The sequence below is a fragment of the Atractosteus spatula genome, chromosome 10 (assembly GCF_055471065.1).
Source record: "Atractosteus spatula isolate fAtrSpa1 chromosome 10, fAtrSpa1.hap1, whole genome shotgun sequence".
NCBI classification, from domain to species: Eukaryota; Metazoa; Chordata; class Actinopteri; order Semionotiformes; family Lepisosteidae; genus Atractosteus; species Atractosteus spatula.
The window spans coordinates 27,807,767-27,821,297 of NC_142715.1; the positions used below are offsets into that span (position 1 = coordinate 27,807,767).

Below are 13,531 nucleotides of genomic sequence, written 5' to 3' on the forward strand. Positions count from 1 at the left end.
AGAGCAAGGCTCGCTGGCACCCTTCTTATAGAGAGGACAGCTCCGTCACCTCTTTTACGACGCTGCTTTTTTTCCCTTGCGTTTTTCTCTTCTTCCCACGTTCTCTCTCTTCACTGCCTTCGTCCCCGCTCTATTTCACTTCAGCCTTTCACTCTTGCTTCCTTCCAATGAGGACGGAGCTGCGGGAGAAAGGGCGCTATAGAGGATCGCTGTGGAGAGCTGCTGCTGTGCTTTGACATCTGAGCTCTGTGGAAAACGATCTCAATACAATTCTGAAAAACGCGACTCCCCGAACGCCAGCCGAACAAGTCTCCACAGCCGAAGCGCTGTGTCTCTTTTCAGCTGGCGATAAACCTTTCCTCGATCCTTTGCGGACTTGTAAAACTGTTCATGATCAGAATAAAAAACGCTCACGCTAATACACAAGCACCCGTGTCTCGCCAAAGCTGACAAATAAACAGACGGACAAGCCGCACTGCACGTGTGAACAGGGGAATGAGCGAGCGAGCGGGGATAGGGCGCCTCCTGCGCTTAAAAGCTTACAGCACCTGGTATTCCCAGGCGGTCTCCCATCCAAGTACTAACCAGGCCCATCCCTGTTTAGCTTCCGAGATCAGACGAGATCAGGCGTGCTCAAGGGGGTGTGGCCGTAAGCGAGAGCAAGGCTCGCTGGCACCCTTCTTATAGAGAGGACAGCTCCGTCACCTCTTTTACGACGCTGCTTTTTTTCCCTTGCGTTTTTCTCTTCTTCCCACGTTCTCTCTCTTCACTGCCTTCGTCCCCGCTCTATTTCACTTCAGCCTTTCACTCTTGCTTCCTTCCAATGAGGACGGAGCTGCGGGAGAAAGGGCGCTATAGAGGATCGCTGTGGAGAGCTGCTGCTGTGCTTTGACATCTGAGCTCTGTGGAAAACGATCTCAATACAATTCTGAAAAACGCGACTCCCCGAACGCCAGCCGAACAAGTCTCCACAGCCGAAGCGCTGTGTCTCTTTTCAGCTGGCGATAAACCTTTCCTCGATCCTTTGCGGACTTGTAAAACTGTTCATGATCAGAATAAAAAACGCTCACGCTAATACACAAGCACCCGTGTCTCGCCAAAGCTGACAAATAAACAGACGGACAAGCCGCACTGCACGTGTGAACAGGGGAATGAGCGAGCGAGCGGGGATAGGGCGCCTCCTGCGCTTAAAAGCTTACAGCACCTGGTATTCCCAGGCGGTCTCCCATCCAAGTACTAACCAGGCCCATCCCTGTTTAGCTTCCGAGATCAGACGAGATCAGGCGTGCTCAAGGGGGTGGGGCCGTAAGCGAGAGCAAGGCTCGCTGGCACCCTTCTTATAGAGAGGACAGCTCCGTCACCTCTTTTACGACGCTGCTTTTTTTCCCTTGCGTTTTTCTCTTCTTCCCACGTTCTCTCTCTTCACTGCCTTCGTCCCCGCTCTATTTCACTTCAGCCTTTCACTCTTGCTTCCTTCCAATGAGGACGGAGCTGCGGGAGAAAGGGCGCTATAGAGGATCGCTGTGGAGAGCTGCTGCTGTGCTTTGACATCTGAGCTCTGTGGAAAACGATCTCAATACAATTCTGAAAAACGCGACTCCCCGAACGCCAGCCGAACAAGTCTCCACAGCCGAAGCGCTGTGTCTCTTTTCAGCTGGCGATAAACCTTTCCTCGATCCTTTGCGGACTTGTAAAACTGTTCATGATCAGAATAAAAAACGCTCACGCTAATACACAAGCACCCGTGTCTCGCCAAAGCTGACAAATAAACAGACGGACAAGCCGCACTGCACGTGTGAACAGGGGAATGAGCGAGCGAGCGGGGATAGGGCGCCTCCTGCGCTTAAAAGCTTACAGCACCTGGTATTCCCAGGCGGTCTCCCATCCAAGTACTAACCAGGCCCATCCCTGTTTAGCTTCCGAGATCAGACGAGATCAGGCGTGCTCAAGGGGGTGTGGCCGTAAGCGAGAGCAAGGCTCGCTGGCACCCTTCTTATAGAGAGGACAGCTCCGTCACCTCTTTTACGACGCTGCTTTTTTTCCCTTGCGTTTTTCTCTTCTTCCCACGTTCTCTCTCTTCACTGCCTTCGTCCCCGCTCTATTTCACTTCAGCCTTTCACTCTTGCTTCCTTCCAATGAGGACGGAGCTGCGGGAGAAAGGGCGCTATAGAGGATCGCTGTGGAGAGCTGCTGCTGTGCTTTGACATCTGAGCTCTGTGGAAAACGATCTCAATACAATTCTGAAAAACGCGACTCCCCGAACGCCAGCCGAACAAGTCTCCACAGCCGAAGCGCTGTGTCTCTTTTCAGCTGGCGATAAACCTTTCCTCGATCCTTTGCGGACTTGTAAAACTGTTCATGATCAGAATAAAAAACGCTCACGCTAATACACAAGCACCCGTGTCTCGCCAAAGCTGACAAATAAACAGACGGACAAGCCGCACTGCACGTGTGAACAGGGGAATGAGCGAGCGAGCGGGGATAGGGCGCCTCCTGCGCTTAAAAGCTTACAGCACCTGGTATTCCCAGGCGGTCTCCCATCCAAGTACTAACCAGGCCCATCCCTGTTTAGCTTCCGAGATCAGACGAGATCAGGCGTGCTCAAGGGGGTGTGGCCGTAAGCGAGAGCAAGGCTCGCTGGCACCCTTCTTATAGAGAGGACAGCTCCGTCACCTCTTTTACGACGCTGCTTTTTTCTTGCTTCCTTCCAATGAGGACGGAGCTGCGGGAGAAAGGGCGCTATAGAGGATCGCTGTGGAGAGCTGCTGCTGTGCTTTGACATCTGAGCTCTGTGGAAAACGATCTCAATACAATTCTGAAAAACGCGACTCCCCGAACGCCAGCCGAACAAGTCTCCACAGCCGAAGCGCTGTGTCTCTTTTCAGCTGGCGATAAACCTTTCCTCGATCCTTTGCGGACTTGTAAAACTGTTCATGATCAGAATAAAAAACGCTCACGCTAATACACAAGCACCCGTGTCTCGCCAAAGCTGACAAATAAACAGACGGACAAGCCGCACTGCACGTGTGAACAGGGGAATGAGCGAGCGAGCGGGGATAGGGCGCCTCCTGCGCTTAAAAGCTTACAGCACCTGGTATTCCCAGGCGGTCTCCCATCCAAGTACTAACGAGGCCCATCCCTGTTTAGCTTCCGAGATCAGACGAGATCAGGCGTGCTCAAGGGGGTGTGGCCGTAAGCGAGAGCAAGGCTCGCTGGCACCCTTCTTATAGAGAGGACAGCTCCGTCACCTCTTTTACGACGCTGCTTTTTTCTTGCTTCCTTCCAATGAGGACGGAGCTGCGGGAGAAAGGGCGCTATAGAGGATCGCTGTGGAGAGCTGCTGCTGTGCTTTGACATCTGAGCTCTGTGGAAAACGACCTCAATACAATTCTGAAAAACGCGACTCCCCGAACGCCAGCCGAACAAGTCTCCACAGCCGATGCGCTGTGTCTCTTTTCAGCTGGCGATAAACCTTTCCTCGATCCTTTGCGGACTTGTAAAACTGTTCATGATCAGAATAAAAAACGCTCACGCTAATACACAAGCACCCGTGTCTCGCCAAAGCTGACAAATAAACAGACGGACAAGCCGCACTGCACGTGTGAACAGGGGAATGAGCGAGCGAGCGGGGATAGGGCGCCTCCTGCGCTTAAAAGCTTACAGCACCTGGTATTCCCAGGCGGTCTCCCATCCAAGTACTAACCAGGCCCATCCCTGTTTAGTTTCCGAGATCAGACGAGATCAGGCGTGCTCAAGGGGGTGTGGCCGTAAGCGAGAGCAAGGCTCGCTGGCACCCTTCTTATAGAGAGGACAGCTCCGTCACCTCTTTTACGACGCTGCTTTTTTTCCCTTGCGTTTTTCTCTTCTTCCCACGTTCTCTCTCTTCACTGCCTTCGTCCCCGCTCTATTTCACTTCAGCCTTTCACTCTTGCTTCCTTCCAATGAGGACGGAGCTGCGGGAGAAAGGGCGCTATAGAGGATCGCTGTGGAGAGCTGCTGCTGTGCTTTGACATCTGAGCTCTGTGGAAAACGATCTCAATACAATTCTGAAAAACGCGACTCCCCGAACGCCAGCCGAACAAGTCTCCACAGCCGAAGCGCTGTGTCTCTTTTCAGCTGGCGATAAACCTTTCCTCGATCCTTTGCGGACTTGTAAAACTGTTCATGATCAGAATAAAAAACGCTCACGCTAATACACAAGCACCCGTGTCTCGCCAAAGCTGACAAATAAACAGACGGACAAGCCGCACTGCACGTGTGAACAGGGGAATGAGCGAGCGAGCGGGGATAGGGCGCCTCCTGCGCTTAAAAGCTTACAGCACCTGGTATTCCCAGGCGGTCTCCCATCCAAGTACTAACCAGGCCCATCCCTGTTTAGCTTCCGAGATCAGACGAGATCAGGCGTGCTCAAGGGGGTGTGGCCGTAAGCAAGAGCAAGGCTCGCTGGCACCCTTCTTATAGAGAGGACAGCTCCGTCACCTCTTTTACGACGCTGCTTTTTTCTTGCTTCCTTCCAATGAGGACGGAGCTGCGGGAGAAAGGGCGCTATAGAGGATCGCTGTGGAGAGCTGCTGCTGTGCTTTGACATCTGAGCTCTGTGGAAAACGATCTCAATACAATTCTGAAAAACGCGACTCCCCGAACGCCAGCCGAACAAGTCTCCACAGCCGAAGCGCTGTGTCTCTTTTCAGCTGGCGATAAACCTTTCCTCGATCCTTTGCGGACTTGTAAAACTGTTCATGATCAGAATAAAAAACGCTCACGCTAATACACAAGCACCCGTGTCTCGCCAAAGCTGACAAATAAACAGACGGACAAGCCGCACTGCACGTGTGAACAGGGGAATGAGCGAGCGAGCGGGGATAGGGCGCCTCCTGCGCTTAAAAGCTTACAGCACCTGGTATTCCCAGGCGGTCTCCCATCCAAGTACTAACCAGGCCCATCCCTGTTTAGCTTCCGAGATCAGACGAGATCAGGCGTGCTCAAGGGGGTGTGGCCGTAAGCGAGAGCAAGGCTCGCTGGCACCCTTCTTATAGAGAGGACAGCTCCGTCACCTCTTTTACGACGCTGCTTTTTTCTTGCTTCCTTCCAATGAGGACGGAGCTGCGGGAGAAAGGGCGCTATAGAGGATCGCTGTGGAGAGCTGCTGCTGTGCTTTGACATCTGAGCTCTGTGGAAAACGATCTCAATACAATTCTGAAAAACGCGACTCCCCGAACGCCAGCCGAACAAGTCTCCACAGCCGAAGCGCTGTGTCTCTTTTCAGCTGGCGATAAACCTTTCCTCGATCCTTTGCGGACTTGTAAAACTGTTCATGATCAGAATAAAAAACGCTCACGCTAATACACAAGCACCCGTGTCTCGCCAAAGCTGACAAATAAACAGACGGACAAGCCGCACTGCACGTGTGAACAGGGGAATGAGCGAGCGAGCGGGGATAGGGCGCCTCCTGCGCTTAAAAGCTTACAGCACCTGGTATTCCCAGGCGGTCTCCCATCCAAGTACTAACCAGGCCCATCCCTGTTTAGCTTCCGAGATCAGACGAGATCAGGCGTGCTCAAGGGGGTGTGGCCGTAAGCGAGAGCAAGGCTCGCTGGCACCCTTCTTATAGAGAGGACAGCTCCGTCACCTCTTTTACGACGCTGCTTTTTTCTTGCTTCCTTCCAATGAGGACGGAGCTGCGGGAGAAAGGGCGCTATAGAGGATCGCTGTGGAGAGCTGCTGCTGTGCTTTGACATCTGAGCTCTGTGGAAAACGATCTCAATACAATTCTGAAAAACGCGACTCCCCGAACGCCAGCCGAACAAGTCTCCACAGCCGAAGCGCTGTGTCTCTTTTCAGCTGGCGATAAACCTTTCCTCGATCCTTTGCGGACTTGTAAAACTGTTCATGATCAGAATAAAAAACGCTCACGCTAATACACAAGCACCCGTGTCTCGCCAAAGCTGACAAATAAACAGACGGACAAGCCGCACTGCACGTGTGAACAGGGGAATGAGCGAGCGAGCGGGGATAGGGCGCCTCCTGCGCTTAAAAGCTTACAGCACCTGGTATTCCCAGGCGGTCTCCCATCCAAGTACTAACCAGGCCCATCCCTGTTTAGCTTCCGAGATCAGACGAGATCAGGCGTGCTCAAGGGGGTGTGGCCGTAAGCGAGAGCAAGGCTCGCTGGCACCCTTCTTATAGAGAGGACAGCTCCGTCACCTCTTTTACGACGCTGCTTTTTTCTTGCTTCCTTCCAATGAGGACGGAGCTGCGGGAGAAAGGGCGCTATAGAGGATCGCTGTGGAGAGCTGCTGCTGTGCTTTGACATCTGAGCTCTGTGGAAAACGATCTCAATACAATTCTGAAAAACGCGACTCCCCGAACGCCAGCCGAACAAGTCTCCACAGCCGAAGCGCTGTGTCTCTTTTCAGCTGGCGATAAACCTTTCCTCGATCCTTTGCGGACTTGTAAAACTGTTCATGATCAGAATAAAAAACGCTCACGCTAATACACAAGCACCCGTGTCTCGCCAAAGCTGACAAATAAACAGACGGACAAGCCGCACTGCACGTGTGAACAGGGGAATGAGCGAGCGAGCGGGGATAGGGCGCCTCCTGCGCTTAAAAGCTTACAGCACCTGGTATTCCCAGGCGGTCTCCCATCCAAGTACTAACCAGGCCCATCCCTGTTTAGCTTCCGAGATCAGACGAGATCAGGCGTGCTCAAGGGGGTGTGGCCATAAGCGAGAGCAAGGCTCGCTGGCACCCTTCTTATAGAGAGGACAGCTCCGTCACCTCTTTTACGACGCTGCTTTTTTTCCCTTGCGTTTTTCTCTTCTTCCCACGTTCTCTCTCTTCACTGCCTTCGTCCCCGCTCTATTTCACTTCAGCCTTTCACTCTTGCTTCCTTCCAATGAGGACGGAGCTGCGGGAGAAAGGGCGCTATAGAGGATCGCTGTGGAGAGCTGCTGCTGTGCTTTGACATCTGAGCTCTGTGGAAAACGATCTCAATACAATTCTGAAAAACGCGACTCCCCGAACGCCAGCCGAACAAGTCTCCACAGCCGAAGCGCTGTGTCTCTTTTCAGCTGGCGATAAACCTTTCCTCGATCCTTTGCGGACTTGTAAAACTGTTCATGATCAGAATAAAAAACGCTCACGCTAATACACAAGCACCCGTGTCTCGCCAAAGCTGACAAATAAACAGACGGACAAGCCGCACTGCACGTGTGAACAGGGGAATGAGCGAGCGAGCGGGGATAGGGCGCCTCCTGCGCTTAAAAGCTTACAGCACCTGGTATTCCCAGGCGGTCTCCCATCCAAGTACTAACCAGGCCCATCCCTGTTTAGCTTCCGAGATCAGACGAGATCAGGCGTGCTCAAGGGGGTGTGGCCGTAAGCGAGAGCAAGGCTCGCTGGCACCCTTCTTATAGAGAGGACAGCTCCGTCACCTCTTTTACGACGCTGCTTTTTTCTTGCTTCCTTCCAATGAGGACGGAGCTGCGGGAGAAAGGGCGCTATAGAGGATCGCTGTGGAGAGCTGCTGCTGTGCTTTGACATCTGAGCTCTGTGGAAAACGATCTCAATACAATTCTGAAAAACGCGACTCCCCGAACGCCAGCCGAACAAGTCTCCACAGCCGAAGCGCTGTGTCTCTTTTCAGCTGGCGATAAACCTTTCCTCGATCCTTTGCGGACTTGTAAAACTGTTCATGATCAGAATAAAAAACGCTCACGCTAATACACAAGCACCCGTGTCTCGCCAAAGCTGACAAATAAACAGACGGACAAGCCGCACTGCACGTGTGAACAGGGGAATGAGCGAGCGAGCGGGGATAGGGCGCCTCCTGCGCTTAAAAGCTTACAGCACCTGGTATTCCCAGGCGGTCTCCCATCCAAGTACTAACCAGGCCCATCCCTGTTTAGCTTCCGAGATCAGACGAGATCAGGCGTGCTCAAGGGGGTGTGGCCATAAGCGAGAGCAAGGCTCGCTGGCACCCTTCTTATAGAGAGGACAGCTCCGTCACCTCTTTTACGACGCTGCTTTTTTTCCCTTGCGTTTTTCTCTTCTTCCCACGTTCTCTCTCTTCACTGCCTTCGTCCCCGCTCTATTTCACTTCAGCCTTTCACTCTTGCTTCCTTCCAATGAGGACGGAGCTGCGGGAGAAAGGGCGCTATAGAGGATCGCTGTGGAGAGCTGCTGCTGTGCTTTGACATCTGAGCTCTGTGGAAAACGATCTCAATACAATTCTGAAAAACGCGACTCCCCGAACGCCAGCCGAACAAGTCTCCACAGCCGAAGCGCTGTGTCTCTTTTCAGCTGGCGATAAACCTTTCCTCGATCCTTTGCGGACTTGTAAAACTGTTCATGATCAGAATAAAAAACGCTCACGCTAATACACAAGCACCCGTGTCTCGCCAAAGCTGACAAATAAACAGACGGACAAGCCGCACTGCACGTGTGAACAGGGGAATGAGCGAGCGAGCGGGGATAGGGCGCCTCCTGCGCTTAAAAGCTTACAGCACCTGGTATTCCCAGGCGGTCTCCCATCCAAGTACTAACCAGGCCCATCCCTGTTTAGCTTCCGAGATCAGACGAGATCAGGCGTGCTCAAGGGGGTGTGGCCGTAAGCGAGAGCAAGGCTCGCTGGCACCCTTCTTATAGAGAGGACAGCTCCGTCACCTCTTTTACGACGCTGCTTTTTTCTTGCTTCCTTCCAATGAGGACGGAGCTGCGGGAGAAAGGGCGCTATAGAGGATCGCTGTGGAGAGCTGCTGCTGTGCTTTGACATCTGAGCTCTGTGGAAAACGATCTCAATACAATTCTGAAAAACGCGACTCCCCGAACGCCAGCCGAACAAGTCTCCACAGCCGAAGCGCTGTGTCTCTTTTCAGCTGGCGATAAACCTTTCCTCGATCCTTTGCGGACTTGTAAAACTGTTCATGATCAGAATAAAAAACGCTCACGCTAATACACAAGCACCCGTGTCTCGCCAAAGCTGACAAATAAACAGACGGACAAGCCGCACTGCACGTGTGAACAGGGGAATGAGCGAGCGAGCGGGGATAGGGCGCCTCCTGCGCTTAAAAGCTTACAGCACCTGGTATTCCCAGGCGGTCTCCCATCCAAGTACTAACCAGGCCCATCCCTGTTTAGCTTCCGAGATCAGACGAGATCAGGCGTGCTCAAGGGGGTGTGGCCGTAAGCGAGAGCAAGGCTCGCTGGCACCCTTCTTATAGAGAGGACAGCTCCGTCACCTCTTTTACGACGCTGCTTTTTTTCCCTTGCGTTTTTCTCTTCTTCCCACGTTCTCTCTCTTCACTGCCTTCGTCCCCGCTCTATTTCACTTCAGCCTTTCACTCTTGCTTCCTTCCAATGAGGACGGAGCTGCGGGAGAAAGGGCGCTATAGAGGATCGCTGTGGAGAGCTGCTGCTGTGCTTTGACATCTGAGCTCTGTGGAAAACGATCTCAATACAATTCTGAAAAACGCGACTCCCCGAACGCCAGCCGAACAAGTCTCCACAGCCGAAGCGCTGTGTCTCTTTTCAGCTGGCGATAAACCTTTCCTCGATCCTTTGCGGACTTGTAAAACTGTTCATGATCAGAATAAAAAACGCTCACGCTAATACACAAGCACCCGTGTCTCGCCAAAGCTGACAAATAAACAGACGGACAAGCCGCACTGCACGTGTGAACAGGGGAATGAGCGAGCGAGCGGGGATAGGGCGCCTCCTGCGCTTAAAAGCTTACAGCACCTGGTATTCCCAGGCGGTCTCCCATCCAAGTACTAACCAGGCCCATCCCTGTTTAGCTTCCGAGATCAGACAAGATCAGGCGTGCTCAAGGGGGTGTGGCCGTAAGCGAGAGCAAGGCTCGCTGGCACCCTTCTTATAGAGAGGACAGCTCCGTCACCTCTTTTACGACGCTGCTTTTTTCTTGCTTCCTTCCAATGAGGACGGAGCTGCGGGAGAAAGGGCGCTATAGAGGATCGCTGTGGAGAGCTGCTGCTGTGCTTTGACATCTGAGCTCTGTGGAAAACGATCTCAATACAATTCTGAAAAACGCGACTCCCCGAACGCCAGCCGAACAAGTCTCCACAGCCGAAGCGCTGTGTCTCTTTTCAGCTGGCGATAAACCTTTCCTCGATCCTTTGCGGACTTGTAAAACTGTTCATGATCAGAATAAAAAACGCTCACGCTAATACACAAGCACCCGTGTCTCGCCAAAGCTGACAAATAAACAGACGGACAAGCCGCACTGCACGTGTGAACAGGGGAATGAGCGAGCGAGCGGGGATAGGGCGCCTCCTGCGCTTAAAAGCTTACAGCACCTGGTATTCCCAGGCGGTCTCCCATCCAAGTACTAACCAGGCCCATCCCTGTTTAGCTTCCGAGATCAGACGAGATCAGGAGTGCTCAAGGGGGTGTGGCCGTAAGCGAGAGCAAGGCTCGCTGGCACCCTTCTTATAGAGAGGACAGCTCCGTCACCTCTTTTACGACGCTGCTTTTTTCTTGCTTCCTTCCAATGAGGACGGAGCTGCGGGAGAAAGGGCGCTATAGAGGATCGCTGTGGAGAGCTGCTGCTGTGCTTTGACATCTGAGCTCTGTGGAAAACGATCTCAATACAATTCTGAAAAACGCGACTCCCCGAACGCCAGCCGAACAAGTCTCCACAGCCGAAGCGCTGTGTCTCTTTTCAGCTGGCGATAAACCTTTCCTCGATCCTTTGCGGACTTGTAAAACTGTTCATGATCAGAATAAAAAACGCTCACGCTAATACACAAGCACCCGTGTCTCGCCAAAGCTGACAAATAAACGGACGGACAAGCCGAACTGCACGTGTGAACAGGGGAATGAGCGAGCGAGCGGGGATAGGGCACCTCCTGCGCTTAAAAGCTTACAGCACCTGGTATTCCCAGGCGGTCTCCCATCCAAGTACTAACCAGGCCCATCCCTGTTTAGCTTCCGAGATCAGACGAGATCAGGCGTGCTCAAGGGGGTGTGGCCGTAAGCGAGAGCAAGGCTCGCTGGCACCCTTCTTATAGAGAGGACAGCTCCGTCACCTCTTTTACGACGCTGCTTTTTTTCCCTTGCGTTTTTCTCTTCTTCCCACGTTCTCTCTCTTCACTGCCTTCGTCCCCGCTCTATTTCACTTCAGCCTTTCACTCTTGCTTCCTTCCAATGAGGACGGAGCTGCGGGAGAAAGGGCGCTATAGAGGATCGCTGTGGAGAGCTGCTGCTGTGCTTTGACATCTGAGCTCTGTGGAAAACGATCTCAATACAATTCTGAAAAACGCGACTCCCCGAACGCCAGCCGAACAAGTCTCCACAGCCGAAGCGCTGTGTCTCTTTTCAGCTGGCGATAAACCTTTCCTCGATCCTTTGCGGACTTGTAAAACTGTTCATGATCAGAATAAAAAACGCTCACGCTAATACACAAGCACCCGTGTCTCGCCAAAGCTGACAAATAAACAGACGGACAAGCCGCACTGCACGTGTGAACAGGGGAATGAGCGAGCGAGCGGGGATAGGGCGCCTCCTGCGCTTAAAAGCTTACAGCACCTGGTATTCCCAGGCGGTCTCCCATCCAAGTACTAACCAGGCCCATCCCTGTTTAGCTTCCGAGATCAGACGAGATCAGGCGTGCTCAAGGGGGTGTGGCCGTAAGCGAGAGCAAGGCTCGCTGGCACCCTTCTTATAGAGAGGACAGCTCCGTCACCTCTTTTACGACGCTGCTTTTTTCTTGCTTCCTTCCAATGAGGACGGAGCTGCGGGAGAAAGGGCGCTATAGAGGATCGCTGTGGAGAGCTGCTGCTGTGCTTTGACATCTGAGCTCTGTGGAAAACGATCTCAATACAATTCTGAAAAACGCGACTCCCCGAACGCCAGCCGAACAAGTCTCCACAGCCGAAGCGCTGTGTCTCTTTTCAGCTGGCGATAAACCTTTCCTCGATCCTTTGCGGACTTGTAAAACTGTTCATGATCAGAATAAAAAACGCTCACGCTAATACACAAGCACCCGTGTCTCGCCAAAGCTGACAAATAAACAGACGGACAAGCCGCACTGCACGTGTGAACAGGGGAATGAGCGAGCGAGCGGGGATAGGGCGCCTCCTGCGCTTAAAAGCTTACAGCACCTGGTATTCCCAGGCGGTCTCCCATCCAAGTACTAACCAGGCCCATCCCTGTTTAGCTTCCGAGATCAGACGAGATCAGGCGTGCTCAAGGGGGTGTGGCCGTAAGCAAGAGCAAGGCTCGCTGGCACCCTTCTTATAGAGAGGACAGCTCCGTCACCTCTTTTACGACGCTGCTTTTTTCTTGCTTCCTTCCAATGAGGACGGAGCTGCGGGAGAAAGGGCGCTATAGAGGATCGCTGTGGAGAGCTGCTGCTGTGCTTTGACATCTGAGCTCTGTGGAAAACGATCTCAATACAATTCTGAAAAACGCGACTCCCCGAACGCCAGCCGAACAAGTCTCCACAGCCGAAGCGCTGTGTCTCTTTTCAGCTGGCGATAAACCTTTCCTCGATCCTTTGCGGACTTGTAAAACTGTTCATGATCAGAATAAAAAACGCTCACGCTAATACACAAGCACCCGTGTCTCGCCAAAGCTGACAAATAAACAGACGGACAAGCCGCACTGCACGTGTGAACAGGGGAATGAGCGAGCGAGCGGGGATAGGGCGCCTCCTGCGCTTAAAAGCTTACAGCACCTGGTATTCCCAGGCGGTCTCCCATCCAAGTACTAACCAGGCCCATCCCTGTTTAGCTTCCGAGATCAGACGAGATCAGGCGTGCTCAAGGGGGTGTGGCCGTAAGCGAGAGCAAGGCTCGCTGGCACCCTTCTTATAGAGAGGACAGCTCCGTCACCTCTTTTACGACGCTGCTTTTTTCTTGCTTCCTTCCAATGAGGACGGAGCTGCGGGAGAAAGGGCGCTATAGAGGATCGCTGTGGAGAGCTGCTGCTGTGCTTTGACATCTGAGCTCTGTGGAAAACGATCTCAATACAATTCTGAAAAACGCGACTCCCCGAACGCCAGCCGAACAAGTCTCCACAGCCGAAGCGCTGTGTCTCTTTTCAGCTGGCGATAAACCTTTCCTCGATCCTTTGCGGACTTGTAAAACTGTTCATGATCAGAATAAAAAACGCTCACGCTAATACACAAGCACCCGTGTCTCGCCAAAGCTGACAAATAAACAGACGGACAAGCCGCACTGCACGTGTGAACAGGGGAATGAGCGAGCGAGCGGGGATAGGGCGCCTCCTGCGCTTAAAAGCTTACAGCACCTGGTATTCCCAGGCGGTCTCCCATCCAAGTACTAACCAGGCCCATCCCTGTTTAGCTTCCGAGATCAGACGAGATCAGGCGTGCTCAAGGGGGTGTGGCCGTAAGCGAGAGCAAGGCTCGCTGGCACCCTTCTTATAGAGAGGACAGCTCCGTCACCTCTTTTACGACGCTGCTTTTTTCTTGCTTCCTTCCAATGAGGACGGAGCTGCGGGAGAAAGGGCGCTATAGAGGATCGCTGTGGAGAGCTGCTGCTGTGCTT

General features: G+C 53.0%; 18 non-coding genes and 4 pseudogenes across 18 annotated transcripts; all 22 read right to left on the reverse strand.

The window, feature by feature from the left end:
- Positions 1-536: 536 nt before the first annotated feature.
- Positions 537-655, reverse strand: LOC148827251 (5S ribosomal RNA). Its single transcript, XR_016092395.1, has one exon. It is a non-coding gene; the product is annotated as a 5S ribosomal RNA (ribosomal RNA).
- A 537-nt stretch (positions 656-1,192) lies between these two features.
- On the reverse strand, positions 1,193-1,311 carry LOC148827252 (5S ribosomal RNA; annotated as a pseudogene).
- A 537-nt stretch (positions 1,312-1,848) lies between these two features.
- Positions 1,849-1,967, reverse strand: LOC148827253 (5S ribosomal RNA). Its single transcript, XR_016092396.1, has one exon. It is a non-coding gene; the product is annotated as a 5S ribosomal RNA (ribosomal RNA).
- A 537-nt stretch (positions 1,968-2,504) lies between these two features.
- On the reverse strand, positions 2,505-2,623 carry LOC148827254 (5S ribosomal RNA). The gene has a single exon (XR_016092398.1). It is a non-coding gene; the product is annotated as a 5S ribosomal RNA (ribosomal RNA).
- Positions 2,624-3,079: 456 nt separating this feature from the next.
- Positions 3,080-3,198, reverse strand: LOC148827255 (5S ribosomal RNA; annotated as a pseudogene).
- A 456-nt stretch (positions 3,199-3,654) lies between these two features.
- Positions 3,655-3,773, reverse strand: LOC148827256 (5S ribosomal RNA; annotated as a pseudogene).
- Positions 3,774-4,310: 537 nt separating this feature from the next.
- Positions 4,311-4,429, reverse strand: LOC148827257 (5S ribosomal RNA). The gene has a single exon (XR_016092399.1). It is a non-coding gene; the product is annotated as a 5S ribosomal RNA (ribosomal RNA).
- A 456-nt stretch (positions 4,430-4,885) lies between these two features.
- LOC148827258 (5S ribosomal RNA) lies at positions 4,886-5,004 on the reverse strand. The gene has a single exon (XR_016092400.1). It is a non-coding gene; the product is annotated as a 5S ribosomal RNA (ribosomal RNA).
- Positions 5,005-5,460: 456 nt separating this feature from the next.
- On the reverse strand, positions 5,461-5,579 carry LOC148827259 (5S ribosomal RNA). The gene has a single exon (XR_016092401.1). It is a non-coding gene; the product is annotated as a 5S ribosomal RNA (ribosomal RNA).
- A 456-nt stretch (positions 5,580-6,035) lies between these two features.
- LOC148827260 (5S ribosomal RNA) lies at positions 6,036-6,154 on the reverse strand. Its single transcript, XR_016092402.1, has one exon. It is a non-coding gene; the product is annotated as a 5S ribosomal RNA (ribosomal RNA).
- Positions 6,155-6,610: 456 nt separating this feature from the next.
- Positions 6,611-6,729, reverse strand: LOC148827261 (5S ribosomal RNA). The gene has a single exon (XR_016092859.1). It is a non-coding gene; the product is annotated as a 5S ribosomal RNA (ribosomal RNA).
- A 537-nt stretch (positions 6,730-7,266) lies between these two features.
- LOC148827262 (5S ribosomal RNA) lies at positions 7,267-7,385 on the reverse strand. Its single transcript, XR_016092403.1, has one exon. It is a non-coding gene; the product is annotated as a 5S ribosomal RNA (ribosomal RNA).
- A 456-nt stretch (positions 7,386-7,841) lies between these two features.
- Positions 7,842-7,960, reverse strand: LOC148827263 (5S ribosomal RNA). Its single transcript, XR_016092860.1, has one exon. It is a non-coding gene; the product is annotated as a 5S ribosomal RNA (ribosomal RNA).
- Positions 7,961-8,497: 537 nt separating this feature from the next.
- LOC148827264 (5S ribosomal RNA) lies at positions 8,498-8,616 on the reverse strand. The gene has a single exon (XR_016092404.1). It is a non-coding gene; the product is annotated as a 5S ribosomal RNA (ribosomal RNA).
- A 456-nt stretch (positions 8,617-9,072) lies between these two features.
- LOC148827265 (5S ribosomal RNA) lies at positions 9,073-9,191 on the reverse strand. Its single transcript, XR_016092405.1, has one exon. It is a non-coding gene; the product is annotated as a 5S ribosomal RNA (ribosomal RNA).
- Positions 9,192-9,728: 537 nt separating this feature from the next.
- Positions 9,729-9,847, reverse strand: LOC148827266 (5S ribosomal RNA; annotated as a pseudogene).
- A 456-nt stretch (positions 9,848-10,303) lies between these two features.
- On the reverse strand, positions 10,304-10,422 carry LOC148827267 (5S ribosomal RNA). The gene has a single exon (XR_016092790.1). It is a non-coding gene; the product is annotated as a 5S ribosomal RNA (ribosomal RNA).
- A 456-nt stretch (positions 10,423-10,878) lies between these two features.
- Positions 10,879-10,997, reverse strand: LOC148827268 (5S ribosomal RNA). Its single transcript, XR_016092407.1, has one exon. It is a non-coding gene; the product is annotated as a 5S ribosomal RNA (ribosomal RNA).
- Positions 10,998-11,534: 537 nt separating this feature from the next.
- On the reverse strand, positions 11,535-11,653 carry LOC148827269 (5S ribosomal RNA). The gene has a single exon (XR_016092409.1). It is a non-coding gene; the product is annotated as a 5S ribosomal RNA (ribosomal RNA).
- A 456-nt stretch (positions 11,654-12,109) lies between these two features.
- On the reverse strand, positions 12,110-12,228 carry LOC148827270 (5S ribosomal RNA). Its single transcript, XR_016092410.1, has one exon. It is a non-coding gene; the product is annotated as a 5S ribosomal RNA (ribosomal RNA).
- Positions 12,229-12,684: 456 nt separating this feature from the next.
- On the reverse strand, positions 12,685-12,803 carry LOC148827271 (5S ribosomal RNA). Its single transcript, XR_016092411.1, has one exon. It is a non-coding gene; the product is annotated as a 5S ribosomal RNA (ribosomal RNA).
- Positions 12,804-13,259: 456 nt separating this feature from the next.
- On the reverse strand, positions 13,260-13,378 carry LOC148827272 (5S ribosomal RNA). The gene has a single exon (XR_016092412.1). It is a non-coding gene; the product is annotated as a 5S ribosomal RNA (ribosomal RNA).
- Positions 13,379-13,531: the final 153 nt, after the last annotated feature.